We start from the raw sequence: 26,088 nt of genomic DNA on the forward strand, positions 1-26,088 counted from the left end.
AGTAGAGATGGGGTTTCACGATGTTGGCCAGGATGGTCTCAAACTCCTGGCCTCAAGTGATCCACCCAACTCGGCCTCCCAAAGTTCTGGGATTACAGGAGTGAGCCACTGCGCCCGGCCTTTTCGAATGAATGACGGTGGGGAGTGAATAAGGGTCTTACCTGGGTACAGAGATTGACCTGACAGAGGGCAGCTGGGTGATCCTGGTTCATGTTCCCAGAAGGGAATTTCTGTTATTTAGCCTCTGTCCTAACCACCAGATGGTCCCACTGGGCAGTGGGCTCAGTCATTAGAGTCCAAGACTGAGCACCACTCTGGGGACCCAGGCAGGTGTCACTGAGGATCCAGCCATCCCCAGCTCACAGTTCTAGCTCTGGCATCTAGTTTATGGATTATGTCACAGTCCCCAAAATGTATGGATGATCTCCCCATATACCCCAAATTGACAGTAGCAGCCAACTGCAATACTCTTAAAAGAGGTAAGAAAATGTAACAATCGACACTAATAGAAAGTGTTAGGGTGATGAAAGGAGGCTGTGTTTCCCCCATCATCTTCAGTCATGCTCATCCAGGAATCTCCCGACTTCCCTTCCCCACAAGTGGCAGGAGAGCAGCTGGCACGGCAGCCCGGAAACCTCTGCTCTCTTCTGTACTCATCTTCCCTTAAGTTGGCCCATTACCAGAGTTTGGTTCCGTTTTTCTGTTTTCGTGAGTTTAGGATTTTGAAACCCATTATTGACTGGAGACTTGAACCCCATGGAATGCAAAGACAGATCCGTTAATATTGCATGTGGCTCACAGACCTGAGATCACGAATGTCCACTATGGCACAGGTGCCTCGGGGGGGAAACGCATGCTTCTTCTGTTTTCTACTGCGTTGGAGACCTCAGAAGGAAGAAGGGCTCTGTCAGGCCCCAGGGACTGTGCAGAGAAGGGAATAGCCCCAGGTGGCACGGCTGCAGGAGACAGGGGACTAGGGGGCTGTTCCCTGAAGCTGGGGCCAGCACTGCCTCTAGAACCACAGTCAATTCCCCATAGAAATGTTGTTTCTCTGCCAGGTGTGGTGGCTCACATCTGTAATCCCACCACTTTGGGAGGCCAAAGCGGGAGGATCTCTTGAGGTCAAGAGTTAGAGACCAGCCTGGGCAACATAGTAGAAGCCCATCTCCACAAAAAACTTTAAAAATTAGCTGGGGGTGGTGGCATGTGCCTGTAGCCCCAGCTACTCTGGAGGCTGAGGCAGGAGGATCGCTTGAGCCTGGGAGGGGAAAGTTGCAGTGAGCAGAGATTGCACCATTGCATTCCAGCCTGGGTGACAGAGCAAGACTCTATCTCTAGAAAGAAAAAAGAAGAGAAAAGAAAATGTTTTTTCTTCTGTGGGAGGGCCTTTCTCCCTGGACAGGACGTCAATGGGCATTGGGACTCTCATCATCGGGCTGACTCTTCCTCCTTCAAGACCTTCTTTGTGGTCTGTTCACCCAGAGGACGGCCCCCAGCATGCTCAGGAGCAGAGGCAGCTCCAGGAGGAACAGGAACAGGAAGTGGGTGCTGCTGAGTGGGGAACTGTGGGGACACGGTGACAGGAAATGAGCTGCCTCCTGGGTCAGAGGTCTCAGGTCTTCTCAGCTCTATGCCCAGATCCTGGCTTCCAATGTCTATGTGAGGGCAAGCCTGGAACCCCAGCCAGGCCAGCCCCCTTGGCGGGGCACAGTCACACTGCTCACCAGCGAGGCTCTCAGTCCTCCCTACACCTCCAGTAAACTCAGCCTGGCATTCAACGTCCCGTCTGCCAACTCCCCTCCGGCCTTTTTGGCTGGTCTCCCATAACTCCTTCTCACTTATCTTGAAGGGGTTTAGCATTCCCTGCCTCTTCTTACCTCGGCTTCTGCTGCATGCTGCACCCAGAGGGCCTCTCCGCCTTCATCACTACCTGTGCAAATGCTACCCACCTTTCAGGTATCAGATCTGACATCATATTCTTGAAGGCCTTGGAGGCTGACCTTGCTCTGACCCTCTTCCTGTGGACCAGCACCTGGCCCTGGGGTTCCTTATGTTCCCTGTTACTTTCTATGGATGTGTAAGGCCCGGAACCTTATTGACCATCAATTCCACCCCCTCACCATCCTCCATCCACTTCCTAGGATCTCGACCTCCCAACTTGGGCCTTCGTTGTTTCTTTCACCTCAGCGCAACTTGAGGCCACTCTCAGCTCATGGACAAATTTTAAAAATCAGGCCAGGCATGCTGGTTCGCACCTGTAATCCCAGCACTTTGGGAGGCCAAGGCAGGCAGATTGCTTGAGCCCACGAGTTCAAGACCAGCCTGGGCAACATAATGAGGCCCAATCTCTAAAAAAAAAAAAAAAGAAAGAAAGAAAAGAAAAGAAAAGTCAAAATTATATCCAACTCCAGAATGCTGGATGAGCCCTCAGATGGGACTGAGGCTATTTGGGAGAGATGGAGGAGGGGCTATACAGCAGGCCACGGGTCAAAATGCCCCCAAAGGTCTTTCCCAGCATCTTCACTCTTGGGGCTCTCCCGCTACACCTCTGGAGTCCCTTGCCCTCTGTCCCCTGACAGCTAAAATCCCATCAGTTTGCACAAAAGCATGGAGGAGGAAAAAACCAAAAAAGAAACAGTCAAGGAGTCCTAAAGCCAGCTCCACAGGTGGAGCTCTGCAGACACATTTGCAGAACTCAAGATCGAGTGAATAAAAAAAAACAGAGTTGAACTGCAGAAGGAACTGGCAGGCCTTGAGGAGTAGTTCCAGGAGGACTGAGCCAGAGACATGGGCCTCTGCACTGGGCTCTAGCAGGAGCAGGACGGTCTGTGGTTTGGGCTCCGGCCTTGACCTGGGGGGCTTGACCACAGCAGGCCATGATGGAACCCAATGGCTAGCTCACAGGTGCCGACCTCTGAGGACTCCTCTGGACACCTCCAAGGCTGGTGAGCATCAGATTAATCCTCCAGACCGCTCTGCCAGCTTGGGAGGGTGAGAAAGCCAAACTTCCAGCTTCCCCCTTTCCCTCTAGCATTTTCCACACCCCTACTCCGGTGTCTTGGGAGAGAGAGGCTGGAACAATATTTGTTCTTGGGCAGAAACTAGGAGCAGATGAGAGAGGTGTCTCTCCTAACCCACTAGAGGCCAAACCTCAATATGCCCTCTTGACCTCAGGAGGTGGGGGGGCATGTTCAGGCCCCTCTCCTGCCACCTTCAGTCATGTGGTGGCTCATGTCTGTGCTGCAGAGTTTGCCTTCATGTAGCCAATGCTTAGATGGGAAATCTTATTTTCCTCAGAGGTAAACTGAGGTTGGGGCAGGCCACCGGAGGTTTGCAGTGACTTCAGAGATACAAAGATGAAACAGCAGGGGCCTATGGGAGTCCCAGCCTGAGTACCCCCAGAAGACAGGGTTATCAGAGTTAACAAATAAAAGCATAGAATGCTCAGTTAAATTTGAAGTTCAGATAAACAACATACGCTTTTTCAGTCTCAATCTCCTGGGCTCAAGTGATCCTCCTGCCCCAGCCTTCCAAAGTGCTGGGATTACAGGTGTGAGCCACCATGCCCAGCCTCTTGGTTTAGTTTTCACTAGCCCATTGACCTTGGTAAATTAAAGGCAGATCTGGTGGGACCACTGCCTTGTTTTCTTTGTCCTGGGGGGTGGCACTGATCTCTGTGTTCCTAGCAGGATGTGATATTGTTTGGGATTTACTATCTTGGCCACAGCAGAGGGACAGCCTCGGCGGCTTCCCCTTGGCCTTCCCCAGTCTGATCACTTTTACCATACAGACCAGAGACTCAGTATTCATATGCACTGGTTGCTAAGTGTATCCACTTCTATCATTTCTAAAAATCGGGGCAAGAACAACTGGGCCGCCTCTCTTGTCTCTAGGATCTTGATTTTCCCTCTGGTTCTACTCAGGACTCGCTGCCTGGTCCAAGTGCTCAGCTTATCTCAGACCGCCCAGTGACTCCACCCACCCTCTTCCCTTCTGGAATTCTCTCAGTCCCGTTGCTCCTGTGGAGCTCAGTTATGTAATGGCACCTCCTCCCGTGAGCCTGGCCTACAGAGACAGCCACTGCTGAGCCTCTCCATAATGCTAATGCCCCATCACCAACATAGTTCTTATTTCCCTGGTAATTGGAGTATCCTCCAGGGCATCCCAAGGATAATACTCATTAAATACTAATTTAGTGAAACTAGCATATTTTACCTGAAAACACAATCAAATAATTTCATATAAGTCTTTTTAAAAACAACCTTGCTTTTTTTTATAGCAGTTTTAGGCTCACAGCAAAATTGAGCGGGAAGTACAGAGATTTCCCACGTACCTCCTACCCTCACACAGGCACAGCCTCCCCCATTACCAACATACCCCAACAGAGTGGGACATCTGTTACAATTGGTGAATCTGTATTGACACACCATGACCATCTGAAGTCCACGTTTGCATTAGGGTTCACTCTTAGTGTTGCGTATTTTATGGGTTTGGACAAATGGATGATGAGAGCATCCTATAGAGTGGGTTCATTGCCCTGAAGATCCTCTGTGTTTCCTTAAGCCTTTTAATCCCTTCTTCCACACCCTTCCATGACATCTTTCCATCATTGAATGTGGGTTTTTGTTGCTTCTAAGCTTCTCAGGGCCATCCCAGCAGTGCACTAGGACCAGTTTCCCAGCTTTGCAAGTGGTGAGTCCTCCTACACTGCATGGATGAGCACCTCTATGTTGAAAAACCCTTCCTGGCTCAGCACTATAGTCCACCGCCCCGGGATCCACTCTCACACACACTCTTCTAACTGGTTCATGCCAGTGTATATTAGTTCTCCTTTTCCCTTAGCAGCCCAGCATGTCCCTAGGTGGGCCAGGCTGACACTCAACCTTAGTTATCGGTCAGGAAGAGAAACAAGGGCAGATTCCTCAAGGACATCCTTAGGGGGCAGCAATGTCTGGTGAGGCATCTGCCTCATTGGAGACCTCAGCATCATCTTCAACAGGGGAGCTGTTACCTTCTAACAAGTGCATCGGGCCGCTCTGCAGTGGGAGGCTCAAGGGCTCAAGTGAATTGTCCAATGTCCCATCTTCAGGTTCCTACTTTTCCCTGCAGGGGCCTGACTTGTTGAGGCTGATTGAGTTTTCACTGAAGTTTCATTTCTTTTAAACTTAGGTCTTGGCTTGTGCATTAGTCCGTTCTTATGCTGCTAAAAGAGACATACCCGAGGCTGGGTAATTTATAAATGAAAGAGGTTTAACGGACTCACAGTTCCACATGGATGGAGAGGCCTCACAATCATGGCAGAAGGCAAATGAGGAGCAAAGTCACGTCTTAAATGGCAGCAGACAAGAGAGCTTGTGCAGGGGAACTCCCCTTTATAAAACCATCAGATCTCATGAGACTTATTCACTATTAAAAGAACAGTATGGAAAACCCTGCACCCATTATTCAATTACCTCCCACTGTGTTCCTCCTGGTGGGGATTATGGGAGCTACAATTCAAATGAGATTTGGGTGGGGACACAGCCAACCCTTATCAGCCCGATCTACAGCACAATTTTTTCTCCAGATAAAGGGAATGGGGATCCCTTCAAAAGCTGCTAAGGAGGGTACCAGATGCCCACCAAAGACATGGTCTAAAATGTTCACAGCACACTATGCATCATGGCCCTGAACTTGAAACTAGCTGAATGCCCATAAATAGTACATTTGAAAAAATAATAAAAACAACAAGAAAAGTGTTTCAAATTGTGCACTTTAAATATGTGCAGGTTATTTTATCCCAATTATACCTTAATAAAACTGGGAAGGAAGGAAGGAAGGAAAGAAAGAAAGAAGGAAGGAAGGAAGGAAGAAAGGAAGGAAGGAAGAAAGGAAGGAAGGAAAGAAGGAAATCAGTCTATGGTCCCTGAAGTGCTGCCCCATCCCATGAATTCTTGGCTCTAGGCAGCAGCACCAGGGCTCACTGAGACACTCCAAAATCCCAAGAGAAGGTGCAGCCTCAAACATAAACAGAAGGCCAGGGTCACGCCTGTAATCCCAGCACTTTGGGAGGCCAAGGCAGGCAGATCACTTGAATCCAGGAGTTCAAGACCAGCCTGGCCAACATGGCAAAACCCTGTCTTTACTAACCATACAAAAATTAGCCTGGTGTGGTGGCACATGCCTGTAATCCCAGCTACTCAGGAGGCTGAGGTAGGAGAATTGCTTGAACCCAGGAGGCGGAGGTTACAGTGAGCCAAGATCACACCACTGCACTCCAGCTTGGGTGATAGAGCAAGACTCTGTCTCAAAAATAAATAAATAAACAAACATAAACAGAGGCTGCTCAGGGGCCTCCTCCAGCACTTCCTCCCCAAGAACTGACCCACCACACCCTCCTCTGCTCCCACTGGCAAAGTTTTCTGCTGCTCTGCCTCTAATCCCCCACCCCCGCAAAGCCCTTTGCAGGTGAAGATATGATGGGCTTTGTCTCAGGAAGGCTGAACTGATAGGGGGTTAAGGGGGGAATGCAGCAGGGAGTCGGGAAGCCCCAGGACCATGGACCAGGCACAGCGACAGACAAATTTTAGAGTGAAGAGGACACGGAATTTAATTTTGAGCAGATCTGAGCTGTTAACAAAGTGGGTATCTCTATGAAACAACCAATAGGCACTGGAAATGACAGCCAAGCACTGAGGCAGGAAATCAGGTGACAAACTGCTTTTGACAGTCTTGTGCATAGAGGTGACTTTAGAGTGCAGGTGAGGACACTCCCTGGAGAGAAGGGCCCCAGAGGAGAGCATCAGGACAGGCTCCTGGAGATGCAGGGTGGCGGGGGCGGGAATGGATTAGGCAGTGAGAGCAAGGAAGGGCTTCAGCAAAGAACAAAGAGGAGAGGAAGAGGGAGCAGGTGACAGAGAAGGGAGAGGACCATCTAAAGGAAGAGGGGAGAGTCTGGAAAAGTCACTTTGGGGATCAATAGAGTAAGCAGTTTCGGTGCAGTGAGATTGGCCAACAGCCAACCGCAGGGAAAATGTGCAGAGACGGGGAGGAAGCAACCAGGGCAAAGTGGGGCTAGAGAAGAAAGGCAACTTCCTCTTCCCCAACTACCTACCACGAGCCTCCAATTTGGAGTGACTCAGGACCCCAGAGGAAGCTTTCCTAGGGAGGAGCACTGAGTCAGCCTCCAGAAGAGACAACAGCCCAGGGCTGGAAGGGTGGTTTGAGATGCCCTGCTGTGGGGCTGCCTGGAAAGAGCCTGGGGCACAGGCTGTTTCTCCAGAGAGGCTGGATGGGAGCGTTGTGCTGTGTTCTTCCCAAAGTGCAAAGCCAGCGCACCTCCATCAGTGCCTTCCCTCCTCGCTCTGAGACAAAGCCAGCGCGCCTCCATCAATCCCTTCCCTCCACGCTCTGAGCCTTACTGTACTCCCTGCCCTGTGTTGTTGGCAGATGCTCCTAAATCACAGACAGCTGCAGACAGAGCCCAGGCCAGGCCTGGACCCTTTACTTCCCCAGTTCATTGAAGACGTATCATCACACCACACACGCTCCCGAAGGACAGCACCATGTTTCTCTTAATTCATGAATTTAGGAAGTAACTAAAAAAAAAAAGGAAGCAGTTGAGAAAACAAACAAAAAATGATTTAGACAAGTAGAAAGCAGTTTGCCTCTGGGCTCAATTACGAGTTGCTGAGGGCAGCTGGTATTAACTCATCACCAGGAAGAGAGCACAGACAGGCAGGGGCATGTGGGCTCACTGGCCCTGCTCCTTCTCATCCTCCCAGGTAAGTGGACCTGGGTATTAAGGAACTGGAACCCAAAATGCTGGGCAGGAAACAGAGAGGGTCTGTGCTGGAGGGAAGGAGACAAGCTGGGGAAAATGCACTCATCCATGCACTTACATATAAGAAAGAAGGAAGGAAGGAAAAGAGAAAAAAAGGAAGGAATGTTTTGTTATCTGACAGTTACTAGGTTAGGTGTTGGGGAAAGAAAAAAAAACATAAATGGTGTCAGGTTTCTAGGATTCTGATTCTTCTCAACCCTGGCAGATGATAGATAGATGACAGATAGATAGATAGATAGATAGATAGATAGATAGATAGATAGATAGATGATAGATAGATAGATGATAGATGATAGATAGATAGATGATAGATAGATTAGATAGATAGATAGATAGATAGATAGATAGATGATAGATAGATAGATGATAGATAATGATAGATAGATAAGAGAGAAGTAAATGGACAGATGATAGATGAGAGACAGATAGATGCATGGACAGCTGGACAGATAGATGAAAGGATAGATAAATAGGTAGATACATACATACATACATACATACATGCACATATACACAGACTTAAATGCATGAATCCCTGAGGAACTTTAAAGGAGCACAAATACTCAGGTTCCAGCTCAGACCCAGGCAGTCATGGCGGGGTTCAGACATCTGGCTAGTTTAGAAGCCTCCACAGCTTGTCTTGACTTGTAGCTAAAATGGAGCAGCTCAGAGATACAGGGAGGAAGACAGGCAATGAGGCAAGGATGGCATTGCTCTCTGGAATGTAAGTCAACCCCACACATCAGCCTGCTTGAGCTTCTGCTCTGGACGAGCCAAAGACAAGCCCATTGTTCAAGGTTGTAAGTGCAACAACTGAGACACGTACAAAGTGGTCTAGTGGCACCAGGGAGGGGCCAAACCAACTCTTCAGGGAGGGGAATAAGGGTTTGAGTCCATCAAGCAAGGAAGAAAAAACTTCCTGGGCAAAGGGAACAACTTGTGCAAAGGTATGGAGACAAAACTAGCATGGTGCTTAGGCAAAGAAAAACAACTGTGCACTCAGTGTGTGCACGGGTATGTGAGTGTTGGGTGTGTGTGTGGGTGTGTGTCTGGGTGTGTTTGGTTCCATGAAACTTTATCACATGTGCAGACTCACAGGAGAGGGTTTTTAGGGGTGTGGAGTGCAGTGCCAGTGGGTGGAGGAGTTGGGGGAAGTCAGAATGTCTACCCATTCAGCTCTGGGATTTTAAAATAAATCGGTGGCTGGCCAGGCGCGGTGGCTCATACCTGTAATCCCAGCACTTTGGGAGGCCGAGGAGGGCAGATCACCTGAGGTCGGGAGTTCAAGATCAGCCTGACCAACATGGAGAAACCCTGTCTCTACTAAAAATACAAAATTAGCCGTGCATGGTGGCGCATGCCTGTAATCCCAGCTATTCGGGAGGCTGAGGCAGGAGAATTGCTTGAACCCGTAAGGCGGAGGTTGCGGTGAGCTGAAATCGTGCCATTGCACTCCAGCCTGGGCAACAAGAGCAAAGCTCCGTCTCCAAATAAATACATAAAAACAGAAATAAATAAAATAAACTGGTGGCTGCAGTGAGAGCCAGGGATTGGTGGGAAAATGGGTGTCACCTCGGGGCAAAGGAGGGAAGGTTTCCAAAATGAGAGGGTGTTCAGTGGTCGCTAGGATGGCGCATGAACAGACCACTGTGTTGGGCAGTTGGAGCCCTCAGGAGAACTTTGTCAGAGGGGTGACAACAAAAGAGATACTGCCGAGGAATTACAGAACGAATGGATGTGAGAATTTGACAATTTGGGAGCTGAGGATAAAGGCTCCTGGTTGGTCCCCAGGGAGGTGCCGGAAGCCCTGAGCAGTGCCCAGGGAGGGAAGATCTGGACGTTGGGTTCTGTCTTCCAGAGTGTTTCTCCATCTATTGTCCTGGAGCTGTGTGGGGCACAGAATGGGACTCACTGACAGTGCAGTGTCATTATGACCAAGGCTGGGAAACCTACAGCAAGTAGTGGTGCCACGGAAAGGGCCGGCAGTCCTGCAAAATCCTCATTACAATCACAGGATCAGAGCAAACAGCGGAGAGGGACCGAGCGTCCATCAGGGACAATCGGAAAAACCGTGTGCGCTCCATAACCTGAAGATGCTCCGGAGGTCCAATACTGACACCTACTGGTGTGGGATGGAGAGGGCAGGCACTGACCTTGGGGTCCAAGTTGAAGTGACCATTTACCCTGGTAGGAGCGGCTCCCTCCTGCACCAAACTCTGGTGCTGACCCGAGAGGATTCAGTGATGCTGTCTTGACATTGTCCTGGGACTACGTGTGTGCATGTGCTTGTGTGTGTCTGTGTGTGTGATTGTGTGTGTGTGCCTGGGCTTGCCTGTGTCTATGTGTGTGCTGTGCATAGATGCATGTATACAAATGGGCCCGTGTGTGTCTGTGTGTACGTGTCTGTGTTTGCTTGTGTGCGCATGTGCACGTGTGTGTGTTGTGCACGTGTGTGTGTTGTGGGGAGGGGTTACACCAAGATTCTGGAAAGACTGGAAGACAGAGCAAGCCTCAGTATCTCTGTACGTCTCTATCTGCTATTATCAGAGGGAGCCAAGCAGAACGGGCTCAGCTTGGGCAGGCTCAGTTCAGGGTAAGAAAGAAGGCAGGTTCTCTTCTGCAAGTCACTTGGGGCAACCCATGCTCCCTCAGAGCAGCCTCAGCCTGACGGGAGGACTTGTCAGGTGTACAGGGAGGGAAATGCAAGAAAATTGCAATCCCAGAAGTCTCAGTTCCAGGACAAGCATGTAGTGACCAAGAGTCCATTGATGACCCTCTCCCTGGAGCCACCTCTCTCTCTTCCTCCCCCTCCTCTGGTGACATATGGACAAAGGAGGGCTTGGGAGACTCTGACCTATTCCTGAAAGAGGGAAAAACAGAACCCGGCATAGTGCAGAGCCCTCCCACAGGCCTCCCCTGGCTGCCCCAAGGCTTTGAGGAGACTGAGAACTCAGAACGGGAGGCTCCCAGAAAGAGAGTCAGGCTGTCACCCTCACTCCACAGCCCAGTCCCCAGAGCCATCAGTGTCATCTCCACCATGGGCACCAGGGAAAGTGTCAGCTCCCCATGCACATGCACAGATGCTATAGCTCAATCATATATCTGTTACTTGTGGCCCCATTTACAAAGCAGGGAAAAGTCCTTTTTGGCTTAGTATACGCAGATGTGGTGTGTCTGTGTGTGTGCAGTGGGGAAGTCTGCTGGTTTTAGAATGTTTCAGAAATTGACTTAAAAAGAGAACAAAGGCATGAGTGGAAGCAAAGGAGAAGCTGGGGGAGAGTCCGAGGCTGCAACCCTCCAAGCCTAGTGAAATAAGGAAGCTTTGGGGAGGCAGGAAAACCTCAGGTGGAAACAGATGCTCTGCCCAGCTGCAGGGGAGAGGAGTCCTGAGTCCCCAGGCAGGGCCCAGGGAGGGGCAGCTGGCTCTGAGGGTCACTTCGCTACACAGCAGGCAACAAAGAGCCTGCTGGAGCCCAGGCTGAGACTCAAGAGAAGGGCTGGCTGGCTCTGATGTAGAACTTCAAGGAAGCAGAGTGTGGTTCTCAATGCTCAGCTGTGCAACGCAGGACTCTGGGACTAAGTTGAATATTTGTAAATTGCCTGCATAGCTTCTTGCCACAAGTCCTTCCCAGGTGGTGCAGTGGTGTTTGTTTGTAAATGAAATAATGTTACATTTTAGATAAGATACCAAAAAGATACAAAACAAAACAACTGTGGCTGACCTGTAGTGCTAAAACTAAATGTTTCACAATCCTTGGAGGGGTAAGGGGTGACGTGAGCCACGGGGAAGGCACCTAGGTCACCTTCAAAACTATCCTTTGCGGGTCCAGCAGCAACTCCAAGAAAACCATCCAAACCTACGACAACAGACGCAGCTGCACCTGGGACGGCAGACACAGCAGAACCTATGAGAACAACCACTCCAACAGTTCTGGCCTCCTGGCCTTCTCTCACCTACAGTACCAACAGCACCCAGCCCAAGGCTCTTACCAGCCCCCTCACCAGGTGAGCAGAGCTGGGCCCCCACAGACCTTTCCCTAGGCTGCCCCATGACCGCTCCTTCAGGGGTTCTCACCAGGGACCCTCATGTGGTGCTGGTCAGGGGAGAAACAGTGAAGTCTGTAGCGGGCCTTCCCCTCCCTGTCTACACCTGAGCAATGCAGGAGATTCTCCCTGATGAGCTGCAACAGGCTGAGCTCCAGAGAGCAGGCTCTGGGCTCCATGCTCCACCGAGTCCCTCAAGCCCCAGGAGGCAAAAGCGAGGTGAAGCTTTGGGTGTTCTGGAAGGGCAGCTGTCTGTGTGGCTTTCCTGTGGCTGCTGTAACTGATCGTTACAAATTTGGTAGCTTAAAACAACACAATCTCATGATCATACAGCTGTGGAGACCAGAAGTCTGAAATGGGTCTCACTGGGCTGAAATCAAGGTGTTAACAGGGCTGGTTCCTTCTAGAGGCTCCAGGGAAGGACCTGTTCCCTTGCCTTTTCCAGCTTCTAGAGGCCACCTGTGTTCCTTGGCTCATGGCCCCTTCCTACCCAAAGCCAGCAAAGGTCAGTGGAGTTTCCCACACAGCATCGCTCCACTGACTCTCCTGCCTCCCTCTTTCATTTACAAGGATGCTGGTGATTCCAGTGGGCTCAGCCAGATGATCCAGGATAATCCACCCTGGGTCAGCTGACAAGCAGTATCAAATCCACCCACTGCCGTAACTCCCCCTTGCATGTAATCAAACATATTCACTGGCTTTGGGGTTATGACATCATTGGTGGGGTTCACTATTCTGTCTACCACAGTCACAGGCAGGGGTGTGCCCATCACTCCAACTCTCCAGCCAAGGCTAGGGAAGGGCAGGGCGGGAGAGCGGGAAGCTGGGCCTCTTGCTTTTCTTTCACATTCCCAGCATGGTAGACGGGTGTGGGCATCAATCTGAAGCCCACCTCCTTTCGAGGGGTCAATAGGATGTCTCATCACAGCGCAAACGCAGCTGCCCCTGTTTAACCCCATTACAGCCTGGTGCTTCAGGGTCCCTCAAAGTCCAGGGTCAAGGCCCATTCTCTCCCTGGATCCTGCCTTCCCTGCTCCACCGGCTCCCTTCCCTTCTCCGTTCCTTTCAAAGGGTCTTGTTCCCTGGAGCCTGCCAGCACCGATCCTATGTTCCCTAGGAGTCCGGAAGAGGCGAGGCACTGGGGATGCTTCCTGACCTGGCCATCGTCTCACTCCACTGTTTGCAGAGCGGTTGTTCTGCTGAGTGGGGATGGCAGTGCCAGGACTTCTAGTGAGACAGGAGAGGCACAAGGGGACACTTGGCAGGGAGAGACCAAGGGTGCAGCGGCTCCACGGGGAGTGGAACTTGCAAGAAGAGCACAGTGGTTTAAAGGGTATTTTTAGGATGTGCAATATGGCAGGCCTGCTCTCACTCAAGAAAACCCTGAGTTAAGTTCACATGACTCATCACTGCTTCCATGCCCTGGGCTGGAGGCCAGCTTTGGGGAGAGAACAAGGATGGCCTGAGGGGAGGGGCCCTGGCACCGGGTGTGGGGGAGTGGATGAGGACTAAGACTGGGGAATCAGACCCTTACACACTGATGGGGACTCCCCAGGACCCACTCGTTTAGCTAGACCAAACATTAAACATGTGGGTGATATGAGGCAACAGGTCTCAGATCTGCTGTCATAAAGTGGGTCTGAGCAGGAAGAGACCCCTCCCAGGAGAACCAAGTAGATAAACAGCCAGGTTGACAGAAGTGGGGGAATCATCCTCTGCTTCAAAGAGGTAATAATAATTAGATTTGAGCTTGAAAGATGGGCAGAAGTGACAAAGGGAGACACAAGGCAGAGAGGAGCAGAAGCAGGAATACAGCACACAGCAGACCCTCGAGCTTGACGGGACACAGGTGAGCAGCAGGGACTGTGGGAGAGAAGACCAAAGGTAGGCCTGGCTGGGCGCAGTGGCTCACACCTGTCATCTCAGCACTTTGGGAGGCCAAGGCAGGAGGATGCCTTGAGCTCAGTAGTTCAAAATCAGCCTGGGGGATATAGTGAGACGCCATCTCGGCAAATAATGTTAAAGGCAGGGCAGTCACAGCCAAGGGCAGCGAAGGGGCGGGGCCCCAGTCTGAGCCTGTGGGGAGGCCACTGGAAGCTCAGCCTCCGGGTGGCATGACTTTGCCCCTTGCACGGGGCTTCCCTGGTTGGGGACCAGGCAGCTGACCAGGGTGGCAAGTGTTGGCTCAGGGAAAAGGCGGCTCACTCTTGGCATCTTGACCCCTTTGTCCAGGATCCTGCTCTGCAACATCCACTTCCTGCTCCCGATCTCCTTGAAGGGGCTGCTGCTCGTGGGCCTGCTCTGCACTGTGCTGCAAGTGAGCAGTGCTAAGGGGGCCTCCAGGGGGAAATAAAGTCACAGCCTCAGCCGGGGAACCGCAGCTCCCACACCATTGACACCCTCGGAAGGGACAAGCAGAACCTCTGGCCTCCTATTAGGTAATAAGCAGCAATTGCAGTTCCCCAGGAGACAAGGGTCCCTGCAGAGATGAAGGTGTCCCTCTTCCTGGCCTCAGGAATGCAATCCCACTCCCGGCTGGCTCTGCACAGCACAGGAATGCTGATGGGGCCTCTCTGCCGTCTGCCACCTCTGCCTCAGGAGCAGATAAAAGAAAGGACATCCCCCTTGCACACTGATTCCTTGGAAGCATCTGCATCTCACCTTCATGGATCCTCCCTCAGGCCTCCTTTCCTTGTGGCCCCGGGATGACCCTGTCAGAGATAATGGACTATCGTTCAGTTGCAGAGGCCCCAGGGCCCGTCTGGACTTTTCCATCCCAAGAGGGGCTCGGCTCTATCCCCTATGTGCCTGTGACACTCTCCGTCCCCCACCCGGCTCAGAACTGGCACAGCCACCACCACCCACTCCTGATTCAACCCAAGCTTGGCCCTTTCCACCTCTCGAGCTGTGCAACAGCAAATGCAGGATGCTCAGCCCTCACGTGTCAGTCCCCCCAATTCACTTGTAATTAAATAACAACACACCTCTTTTTCTAATTTTCAAAGGTATATATATTTCCTCTCAATAAAGTTGTTAGGGTTATTATTCTCTTCCACTTACATTTTTCCTGAACTCTGCCTGCTCATTTTTTCCTCCATATTTTACTTTAAATACTTTTTTTGGAATTACTATATTTCTTTTCTTAGCTCCTTTTTTTGGAGAGATCTTGTTGTCTGTAACTTCTCTAAGAAGGAGGGGAATTTTCCATCTGAACTCTTCCTCTATTGCCTTGAGCACTTCCTCTCCTGAGACGGGTTCTTCAACTGCCATTTGCTAGTGTTCATTTCTTCTCCTTGATCTCATCAGCTGTGAACAGGTGCTGGTTCGCTTTATAACTTTTCTCTGAAAGAGGTTGAAGATTTGCCAAGAGTAGTGTCAGGAGCCATGGAGGCAGAGCCATGGAGGGCAGAGCGTGGAGGGCAGAGCAGGAAGGCAGAGCATGGAGGGCAGAGCGTGGAGGGCAGAGCAGGAAGGCAGAGCATGGAAGGCAGAGCGTGGAGCGCAGAGCAGGGGGCGTAGAGCGTGGAGGGCAGAGCATGGAGGGCAGAGGGTGGAGGGCAGAGTGTGGAAGGCAGAGCCATGGAGGGCAGAGCAGGAAGGCAGAGCATGGAAGGCAGAACATGGAGCGCAGAGCAGGGTGGGTAGAGCGTGGAGGGCAGAGCATGGAGGGCTATTGACACAGTGGAAAGTTTGTTTTCGGGAACACTCACCACTTGCCACATCTTGACTACCTGTGTCCATATGGTTCGTGTGTTGAGAAAGGGCAAGACCTCAGGCTCCAGCAGCCTGCATGCTGCTAAGCACAGGAGAACAGCCTGTGTTATTGCAATGTGAACCCTGGCCACACAAGCTGGTTGCTATTGTCATCTGGAGGCTTCTTCACCCACAAGACTGGAGCATGGGCTGGGGTGATCCAAGACAGCTCTGCTGGGACTGTTGCCCAGAGACCCTACATGTGGCCTCTCTGTGACAGCTGGGTTCTAAGAGGGAATATCTGCAGACCATCCAGAAGGCAAATGTTTCAAGAGACTGAAGAGGGAGCTGCAGGGTTTCTTCTGACTTAGCCTTGGAAGCCATACAGAGCCCCTCTTGCATTCCCCATGGGGGCAAATATTGGTTCTTGCAGGGTGAAAAATTATTTTTACTCTTTTTAGATACAAAACAGAGATATAGGTGGATGGATGGATAGATGACGATAGATAGATAGATGATAGATAGATAGATATAGATAGATAGATGATAGATAGATATAGATAGATAGATAGATAGATAGATAGATAGATGATAGATAGATAGATAGATAGATAGATAGATAGATAGATAGATGATAGATAGATATAGATAGATAGATAGATAGATAGATAGATAGATAGATAGATGATAGATAGATAGATAGATAGATAGATGATAGATGATAGATAGATAGATGATAGATAGATAGATATAGATAGATAGATGATAGATAGATAGATAGATAGATGATAGATAGATAGATAGATAGATAGATGATAGATAGATAGATGATAGATAGTGAATGGATAGATGTACAATACATCTTTGGTATTAACATTTCATGAGGGGAGATATTCAGGGATATTCCTTTTTAGGGATATTCTTTTTTTAGGGATATTCGTTGTTATCTTAGGATAACAATGAAAAAATGATGAGAAACACTGTTCTAGTCCAAAAGTTGAAACAGTCACAACCCACCCAGACCCAAGGGGAGGGGACCTAAGCCCCAACTCTTAATGGAAGCAGTGTCAAGAAATTTGCAGCCATGTTTTTAAACTGCCATGTGGAAGAATAATAATTTAGTGCCTTCATGTCACATACAAGAATAGCGGGACCTGAAGGAGTGAAGCCACCTGGTCCCCAGTCACAAGGCCAGAGAGGAGAGTCGATTCTGCCTCTGAATGGCAGCCTGGAGCTGGCCCACACAGCATCCCTGCAGGCCCATCCGTGCACTTTAGAAGGTCACTTCCCAAGCCTGCTGGGGGCACCATATGGTCCCAAGAATAAAAATGAGGCCCTGAAATTCCTATCCTTTACTCAGAGGTCACAGTCCAGCAGCCATTACTTGCACAGACATGTCTTGTTTGGGTTCAGAGGGTGAATGGTTAAACAAATTATTGTACACTCAAGCAATGGAATCCTGCTGAGCAATAGGAAGGAATCAACTATTGGTTGTGGTAAGTGCAACAACTTGTATGGATCTCAAGGCTCAGTGAATAAAAAAGTCAATCTCAAAATATTACATACTGCATAATTTCATTTGTCCTCAAAAGGACAACACTGCAGAGATGGAGAACAGATTAGTGGTTTCCAGGGGACAGGAATGGGATAGGCGTGCAAATACAAGGGACAGCATGAGGGAGATCCTTGTGATGATGGATTGGTTCTGTATTTTGACTGGGGTGGTAGTTACCTGGATCTATAAAATTGCATGGAACTACACAAACACATCCATAAGCCAATGTATGTTAAAAATGGTGAAAACTGAATAAAGTCTGCAGTCTAGTTAACAGTATTGTAACAATTCCAGTTTCCTGGTTTGGGTATTGTCCTACAGTTATATAATATGTCACCATTGAAGGACACTGGATGAAGGATTCAAAGGACTCTAGGTTATATTTGCATTGTTAAGCCTATAATTATTTCAAAATAAAAGTTTCAAAAATTAAAACTTCCAGGGGCTCACTGTGGTCTCCAGAACACAATTCAAACTCCTTGGTCTGCCATGAAGCCCTTTCATAATGAGGCTCCAGCCCCATATCTCACTCCTCCCTCACGTGCACTCTGCACACATGGTAATGGTAATGTGGCTCCTGGTGTCCAGCATGCTCTATGACTCTTCCCTACCATTGCCTGGGACAATCATCCCCCAGTCTTCTGCCTTATTTTTATAAATCAAGCCCTCAATTTTCTTTCTCTGCTTGGACCTCATGGGAGTGCCTCACTTATGTGCCCCCACAGAGCACTGTGCAGAACCCTGACACAAATTCTAACACACTGTATCGCTATTGTTAGTCTACATCTTAATCTTCCCTTCTAAAGGAGTAGGGACTCTGCATAGTTTAAGTCCTTATCTGTAATGCCCAGAACAATGCACCATAGACACACAATAAAAGTTTATTGAATGAATGAGTAAATAAAGGGAAAAAAGAAAGGAAGAATAGAGGGAAAAAAGAAAGGAAGAATAGAGGAAAAAAAGGGAGTAAGGGAGAATGGAAAATTCAAAGCATGGAGAAGCCACTGTTTCTTTCTCCTGCACCTGCTGTCTGCCATCTGTCTACTCTTTCTTAACTCTTCCCTTCTGGCTTCTGCTCTCATTGCTCTGTTGATCTGCTCTTCTGAACTTCATTAGTGACCTTGTGAATGATAAGTTCAATAGCCTCCTCTCAATCCCGGTCCTCCTCCACCTCTCTAGCTCTGCTCTCCTCCTTGAAACATTTATGGCTCTTGACTTCTCATCTTCCACCTGTTTGTTTCTGCTCCAGCACCTTGATCAATGTTTCTTCCTCTTACCCTTTGTCTTTAAATGTAGGTGCCCCGAGGACTCTGTCCTTGGTTCTGAACTCTTCCCTCCATGCTTTCACTTCTTCCTGGGCTCCAGTTAATCTCTCTACATACATTCCTTTCCAGCCCTCAACATTCTGCTAACCCAGATCTCTAGCTATCTGTTAGACCTCTCTGCCTGATAATTCCAAACACACAGAAAACTAAGCTCTGCATCATCCAAGCCTGCTCTTGACTTTCCTACTTCTGTCAATGATGCCCCATTCCTCTGGTTTTCCAGACCTGAGACTCCGGACTCCCAGATTCTTCCTTTCAGACTTTGCTACATCTGCTAGGTAAGTCCTCCTAAAACACATCTGCAATCCCATCTTGATCTGCTCAAATCCATCCCACCGTAGCTAATCAAAATTTAAGTAAGAGTTGAGTCCTATGCCTCTGAACCTGCCGCCACCTGAGTTCTTCTAGGTTAGTTCCATCTGGCCTGCCACCGGAAAATTTCACTCCATTGGAATCTTAGACACATCCTGCCATGAGCATCTGTATGTGAACAGTACAGTCCATTTGCTGATAGGTCTTCTATGAGTGACTATTGTTACAAAGATTATTTCCCACCTCTCTGCTTTCACTTATGCTGTTTCTCTGTCCTCTCTCTCCCTGTTGCTCCATCCCTGCCGCACTGAAATCCTATACCTCCTTCAACATCACATATGAATGTCACCTTCTTTCCCTGACCTGGCCAATTTGGCATGATATTCTTCTCACCAACCCCCTGACATCAGGAAGCATCTCCTGTGGCTCTAGAGTTCTTCCTATGCTGTAATGACCCGGGAGCTTATCCTTCTCATAAAATGAATCATAAGCTCCTTTCTTGCTCATCATCATATTTCCTGGGTTAGTATAATTAATATGGGCCTTATTAGATTGATTTTCTCTTTCAGCATGAGTCATGGGCCAGCCCCATCTTTCCCCGAGTCACCATGCATGATGGAGCTGGGAGCCCCACCAGACCTCAAGTTCAGAGCACGACAGCTCTGCCTGAGCACTTGGCACTCAGAGGGACACTCCATGTGCTCTGGACACTGGCATCACTAGCTCAGGATGAGCTCGGGCCTGGGGACAGAGGGAGAGCACTGGTCCAGATGCAGATAGCAAGTGGAGATGGTCATGCCTGCGTGTGGCAGACTGTGGGAGTCCTCCCCACAAACTTTAGGGAGACGGAGTAATTGACAAACATTCAAAAAACCAACTGAGCTCGTTCCTGAGCCAGGCGTCCCCAGTAGTGATGATGGCATTGTGCACTTCAAGTGTGGACAAGTATCCTTCACCTCTGTGCCCTCCATCCTGTCTTTGAAAAACGATATCTGCTCTACCTGTGGAAAAGGTTAATTGCTAACAGGTGGTCTCAGCCAGACTTCTAAAGTGGACAGAACTGACTCTGTTGACCCTGTGCATTGGACACCTCCAGGTGGGGGAATTCCAGGAGTGATATTAGTGGCACCCACCAGCTCCTTCTCCCATTACTCTTTCAACTCGCCCCAGAACTTTGACCTGGAGCAGCTCATCCATGGCCCACCCAGGCAGAGATGTTCTGAGCCCAGCCACACACTGCCTGGTTACAGGGAGGGAAGGGGCCTTAAGGCCAGGGAGACCCAAGGGGCATCAGAAGAGGAGAGGAGCCCTGAGCACGTGGGACACTGGGCAATTGCATGAGCTAGCTCTGCCGGGACCAAGCTCCCTTGGGGTTGTCCCAGAGAAGGGATGGAGCTCTGTGAGCCTAAAGGCTGGGGCTGTGAGGGGCGTGTCCTCAGGGAGCCTCCTGTCTGCAGGAAGGAGGTAGTTATTGCCCTGGGGGAAACTGGCCTGAGAAGCATTGACACATTTGTGCCAAGAAGAATGAAGGGCCAGGCTCCTCCAGAAAATTTTTTCCCTCCCTTCCTCCCTCCTTCTCTCTCTCTCCCTCTCTCTCTCTCTCTCTCTGTCTCTAAGACGGGGTCTCTCTATGTTGCCCAGGCTGGCCTGGAACTATTGGGTTCAAGCGATCCTCCTGCCTCAGCCTCCTGAGCTGGGATTATAGGCACTCACTATGGTGCCCGGCCAACTTCCAGGGAATTCTTGCCCTTGGGAAGTGGGCATGAGGGCAGGGAGGCAGGGGACTGGGGAGGAGAAAGTAGGACCCCCAAGCTCCACATTGAGAACTCCAGAGGAGTGTCCTCTAAGAGCCAGGACCCTCCTTTGAGGCACAGGAACAATAAATCCCTCTGGAGTCCACAGGTCTCTCGCATCCAGTCTGAAAGGTTGACTCCCTGCACAGGGCACTCCTGGGGACAGGGCTCTGCAGGGCTTCAGGTCAGCCTGGCTCTATCTTCCAGCAGGAGCCCACTGAGGCCTGTTCACCCAGAAGACAGCACCCAGCATGCTCAGGAGCAGGGGCAGCTTCAGAAGGACCACAAGCAGGAAGTGAGGGCTGCTGAGCCGGAACCTGTGGGGGGCGTGGTGAAAATGAGCCACTTCCCCGGGAGAAACCCCAGGACCCTTCTCTCCCCACCTCTCCCTATGCTGTGACTCTGGAGCCCAAATAACCCAGGAGCAGCCGGGGAAAGGACCTACGCCAGGCTAGCCCCTTCTGTGGCCCCCATCCCTCCTTCTCCCTCCATCAAGGACTGCCCGGGTGGTCTCATCAAGGAGAGGTGATAGAGTGAAGAGAGAAGAGGGACCCACTTCCAGGAGCATGCTCCACAGCACCCTCTCTGTCCCTGTCCCATGCACAGCCTCCACTTTATCAACTGACTTCTTAAAACCAGTCCCCACTCTCACTTTTTTTACTTTCTGAGACAGAGTCTCACTCTGTCACCCAGGCTGGAGTGCAGTGGCGCAATCATGGCTCACTGCAGCCCTGACTTCCTGGGCTAAAGTGATTCTCCCACCTCAGCCTCCTGAGTAGCTGGGACTACAGGCGCACCACCACACCTGGCTAATTTTGTATTTTGCAGTAGAGAAAGGGTTTCACCATGTTTCCCAGGCTGGTCTCAATCTCCTAGACTCAAGTGATCCACCTGCCTCGGCCTCCCAAAGTGTTGGGATTGCAGGCGTGAGCCACCGCGCCCGGCCACCACTCTCACTGTTCCACTCCAGCTCCTTGTTCCCTCCCCTCAGGGTCTGGCAGCAATATCACAGCCCTTTCTGGGTATCTTTGGGAGAAGAGAGAGAACTGATTCAAACCCAGCCTGGAGCTGGCCCATCTCCCCACAGACCCCACAGACAGCTCCTGGTGGCAAAATCCCCAGCTGAGCAAAGACCTTTGAAAGGGGCCACAGAACCGGGACCTCAAGTCCGGAGCTGGATGGGGAAGGAGACAGGAAGGAGTCGGGAAAGGAGGAGGGGCTGCACGTCCACCTGAACTCGACCTTCAACCTGAGTCCCAGTAGCTGCCCTATAGGGAAAGGCGTTCACAGCACAAGTGATATTTCCCACTCAGCATCCACATGCAGCCTCAGAGAGTATGAGAATCGGGACCAGAGATGGAGAGAAACAGCAGACAGTGAAGATCTCAGGTCACGGTGCGCCACCCCCACCCCCCCAGCTTCCACCCCAGGGTTGCTCCCTCCATGGCCTCCAGGCCCTGGGTGCTTACCCTGAATTTTGGGTCAACACCTCCCCGGTGCTGAGGTTTCACCCAGGGTTCACCACCAGAAAGATGGGAGGTGTGGCTGGACGTGTGGTCCTCCTTGGGGTTGTAGTTGCTGTTGGAGATGAAAGTGATGCATCAGGCTGTGCCTGGGATCCCAGCCATGCACAGAGCACCCATATGGATGTCACACAGAATCACCCACTCACAGAAGAGGCTGGAGAGATCCTCTGAAGCCAGATCCAGGCCACTTCCTGGGTGAAACCCCTCAGGGACAAAAGGAGCCCTTATCAGAACCAGCCATGAGAGTCCCCTCCAATAAGTGCCAGGTCTTTCTCTGCATCTCAGAGAAAGACTCTTACCACTCTGCCCACTCTGCCCTCATCCCACTCTGCCTGGGGTGAGGGCAGGGGTCTCTCTGGGCTTCCGCAGCCAGATGTGGAGTTCCAAGAGGAGGAGGGGAAGGAGGAGTCTAAAGGAAGATGACTCAGCCTGCGGCCCAAGAAGCCTCATAGAGACCATGAGAGGGGGCTCTGAGCACCCTTCATGTGGACACTCTGTTTTTTTTTTTTGAGACGGAGTTTCACTCTTGTTGCCCAGGTTGGTTGGGGTGCAATGGCACTATCTCAGCTCACCACAACCTCCACCCAGCCTCCCAAGTAGCTGGGATTACAGGCATGTGCCACCACACTTAGCTAATTTTGTATTTTTAGTAGAGATGGGGTTTCTCCATGTTGATCAGGCTGGTCTCGAACTCCTGACCTCAGGTGATCTGCCCGCCTTGGCCTCCCAAGGTGCTGGGATTACAGGTGTGAGCCACCGCGCCCGGCCCATGTGGAAAGGCCACTGTAGGCCACCTCTAGGGAGGGGATAGGTTGACACTTGGCTCCTCCTGAGGACTTCAGGTGACCACCAGACTATTGACATAGTCTACTTCCTCATTGCCACTGGACCCCCAACTCATGATCTCCCTAAAGCAGTTGTCCTGGAGGCTCAGCCCTTCACCGGTGCCCGACACAGGCTCGGTATGATCCGATAAGCAGCGTTCGACCTCTCTGTTGCTGGAGATTCGTTGATGGACGTGACATGAGCCCCACGCCATTGGAGGGGCAGAGACACATAAACAGATGGACTCACTTCCGCTGGAAGCGGCCCTGGGAAGGAGCCCCAGCAGGTGCAATGGGAGCACAGGGGAGGAGCCTGATCCACCCCTAGGCCAGCAGGGAGGGAAACATGGGTGGCACTTGGCAGAGGCAAATGCTGGACCATGGGATGCTTTTGGGAAGTGAGAGACATGATAGAGTGTGAGTGTAAGGACAGGAGATGGTGTGGATAGCTAAGGGGCAGGGGGCAGGGGAATTTGGTTCAAGAGGGATGGGGAGGCAGAAAACCACAGGACAAGGAGCCAGCCCCAGAAGGATCACCCTTGGACAGGATGGGGAAGCCTGTCCTCAACCTGAAGGGGAAAGGGGAAGAATGAGTGTAGATTGCATGAAAGTTTGCAAGTGGAGAAGGAAAGAAACTGATGTCCTGTGTGTTCTCAGGAAGGTAGATGTATGGGAGAGTAATGTTGGAAACTCTTAACTTCTACTGGCAGCCACAGGCACCATTTTCTCACTTTTTTTTCCCCAGCAGTGCTAGAGCAGGTGGATTTTAGACAGGGTGACCAACTTTCCCAGGACTTTTCTAGCCTTAGCACTGAAAATCCCACATTCAGGAAACCCCTTAGTCCTGGGCAAACTGGGACGATTAGTGACCTTTATTTTAGGACTGATCCAGGGATGAGGGTTTTGTCAGGTAGATAAGGAAACGGAATATGGGAGTTACGAGTGCTGCTAAGAGAAGAAAATGTCAGGCTGGGCATGGTATCTCACTCCTATAGTCCCAGCACCTTGGGAGGCCAAAGCGGGTGGATGACCTGAGGTCAGGAGTTTGAGACCTGTCTGGGCAACGTGGGAAGACCCTGTCTCTACTAAAAAATACAAAATTAGCCAGGCATGATAGTGCACACCTGAAGTACCAGCTACTCAGGAGGCTGAGGTGGGAGGATCACTTGAGCCCAGGAGGCGGAGGTTGCAGTGAGCCGAGATTGCTCCACAGCACTCCAGCCTGGGCAACAGAGTGAGACCATGTCTCAAAAAAAGAAAAAAGAGGCCGGGCGCGGTGGCTCACGCTTGTAATCCCAGCACTTTGGGAGGCCGAGGCGGGCGGATCACGAGGTCAGGAGATCGAGACCACGGTGAAACCCCGTCTCTACTAAAAATACAAAAAATTAGCCGGGCATGGTGGCGGGCACCTGTAGTCCCAGCTACTCGGAGAGGCTGAGGCAGGAGAATGGCGTGAACCCGGGAGGTGGAGCTTGCAGTGAGCTGAGATTGCGCCACTGCACTCCAGCCTGGGCGACAGAGCGAGACTCCGTCTCAAAAAAAAGAAAAAAGAAAAGAAAAAAGAAAATGTGATCTATTGCAGGGGCTCAAAGTCGTCTAGGAAGGAAATTAGGTCAGAACAGGAGTGATGGAGGCAATAAATTGGGGGAAATGGAGGGAAGGATCAGAAGACAGAAGGTCACTGTGAGGTTGAGAATAGGAACAGTGGCCTGAAGATGGGGGAGAGCTGATTGATGAAAAGTTGTCAGAAAATAGAATGTCTGAGTGTAAGACTCTGGGCAGTGACCAGGTTGGGTGATGACAAGCTCTGAGATGTTTCCATGGGGTGCAATTCTGAAGAGAGTAGAAAATAAAGGACACCAAGGTTGAGAATGTCAAGGAACCCAAGGCAAGATTGCCAAGTTATTCATTAAAACCTGCCAAGATAATGGCAGAGGTTGGAGTGGAGGCGCTGGCAGGTCTCCGCTGAATGAGGGAGAGCAGCCTGGAAGCTGATGGTCGGCCTTGTCGAGCACAGGTAGAGGGTGGGCATGGCCATCTGGCACAGCATTTAAAGGAAGCAGATGGAAAGTCATAGGGCAGAAGTTGTGATGGAGGCAGGAAGAATCGGGACACGGCTCCATGGCCCTCTAGCATAGGGGGAGTAAGAGAAAGAGTAGCTTCCACTCAAGAAGCTACTAAACAAGAAGGTCTTCCCAAGCAAGACATATTTCAAAACAACATGGTAGGGGGATGTTCTGTGAGGAGGCTGCAAATGTACAGGAGTGTTTCTTCTTTGGTACAGGCTTCCCAAAGGGCACAGTGGAAACAGCTTTGGCTCAGCATGAAGGGGCCTCCTCCATGCTGGATAATGGGGTGAGGCCCAGGCCCTATGAGAGTGATGGCACGTGAGCTGTGCACCCCCCAGCCCACCCAAGGCTGAAGGATCAGCTGCCTTTCTCCATGCCCATGCCATAGGCTCCTCCCAACACCACTGTGACTGAGGACAAGACTTGGAGGCACACTTCAGTGTGCCGCCCACCCTTGTTCCCTTGTCCAGTCGCACCCCAAAGCCCTGCTGCCGAAGTGAGGGGAGCTCTTACCTGGGGAAACATACCCCCTAACCAGGGCAGAGGGATCACGTGACCACGAATCCAGGATCCACACTGTCTGAATTTTGCACCAGTAAGATCCAGCATCGTCTTCATTGAGGTTCTGCAGGGTCACAGTGAAGGCAAGAGCCTTCGGGTGGTCTCTGATGGACACGCGGCCATTCCTCTCCACCTTCTCTTCTCCCTTGGTCTCCACAATGCTCTCACATGACGTGTCGTACTGTCCTCGGCACCAGTATTATATCCCTTGTACATGCTCTCATACTGACACCACACTCTCAGAGAGCCCCCCGTGCTGCCAGTCACAGAGCTGGGGCCCATCAGAGACAAATAGCCTGGAAAACACAAGCCCGAGTCCCAGGTCTCCATCCAGATGGCCCCATCAGCAGCCATCTGTCTGAAGCTTAAGGGGAGGTTGCCAGGGAGACCTGGGTGTTTCCTGGGAGGGGGAGCTGGAGGAATACCTGAGCTTAGGACCTAAGCCAAAGAGTCCCTGTGAAAGCAGAAACCTGTCCCCTGTGAGAGCAGAGACACCAAGTCACAGCACAGGGGCCCCAGCACTTGGAGACCAAAGCTGGAAGTGGGAGCAGATTGGAGCTGGGC

General features: G+C 50.8%; 1 pseudogene; it reads right to left on the bottom strand.

Annotated features, from left to right (window-relative positions):
- Positions 1-20,740: 20,740 nt before the first annotated feature.
- Positions 20,741-25,878, bottom strand: LOC129462991 (CMRF35-like molecule 2; annotated as a pseudogene).
- Between the last annotated feature and the right edge of the window lie 210 nt (positions 25,879-26,088).

This window comes from Symphalangus syndactylus, chromosome 14 (assembly GCF_028878055.3).
Source record: "Symphalangus syndactylus isolate Jambi chromosome 14, NHGRI_mSymSyn1-v2.1_pri, whole genome shotgun sequence".
In the NCBI taxonomy this organism is placed as follows: Eukaryota; Metazoa; Chordata; class Mammalia; order Primates; family Hylobatidae; genus Symphalangus; species Symphalangus syndactylus.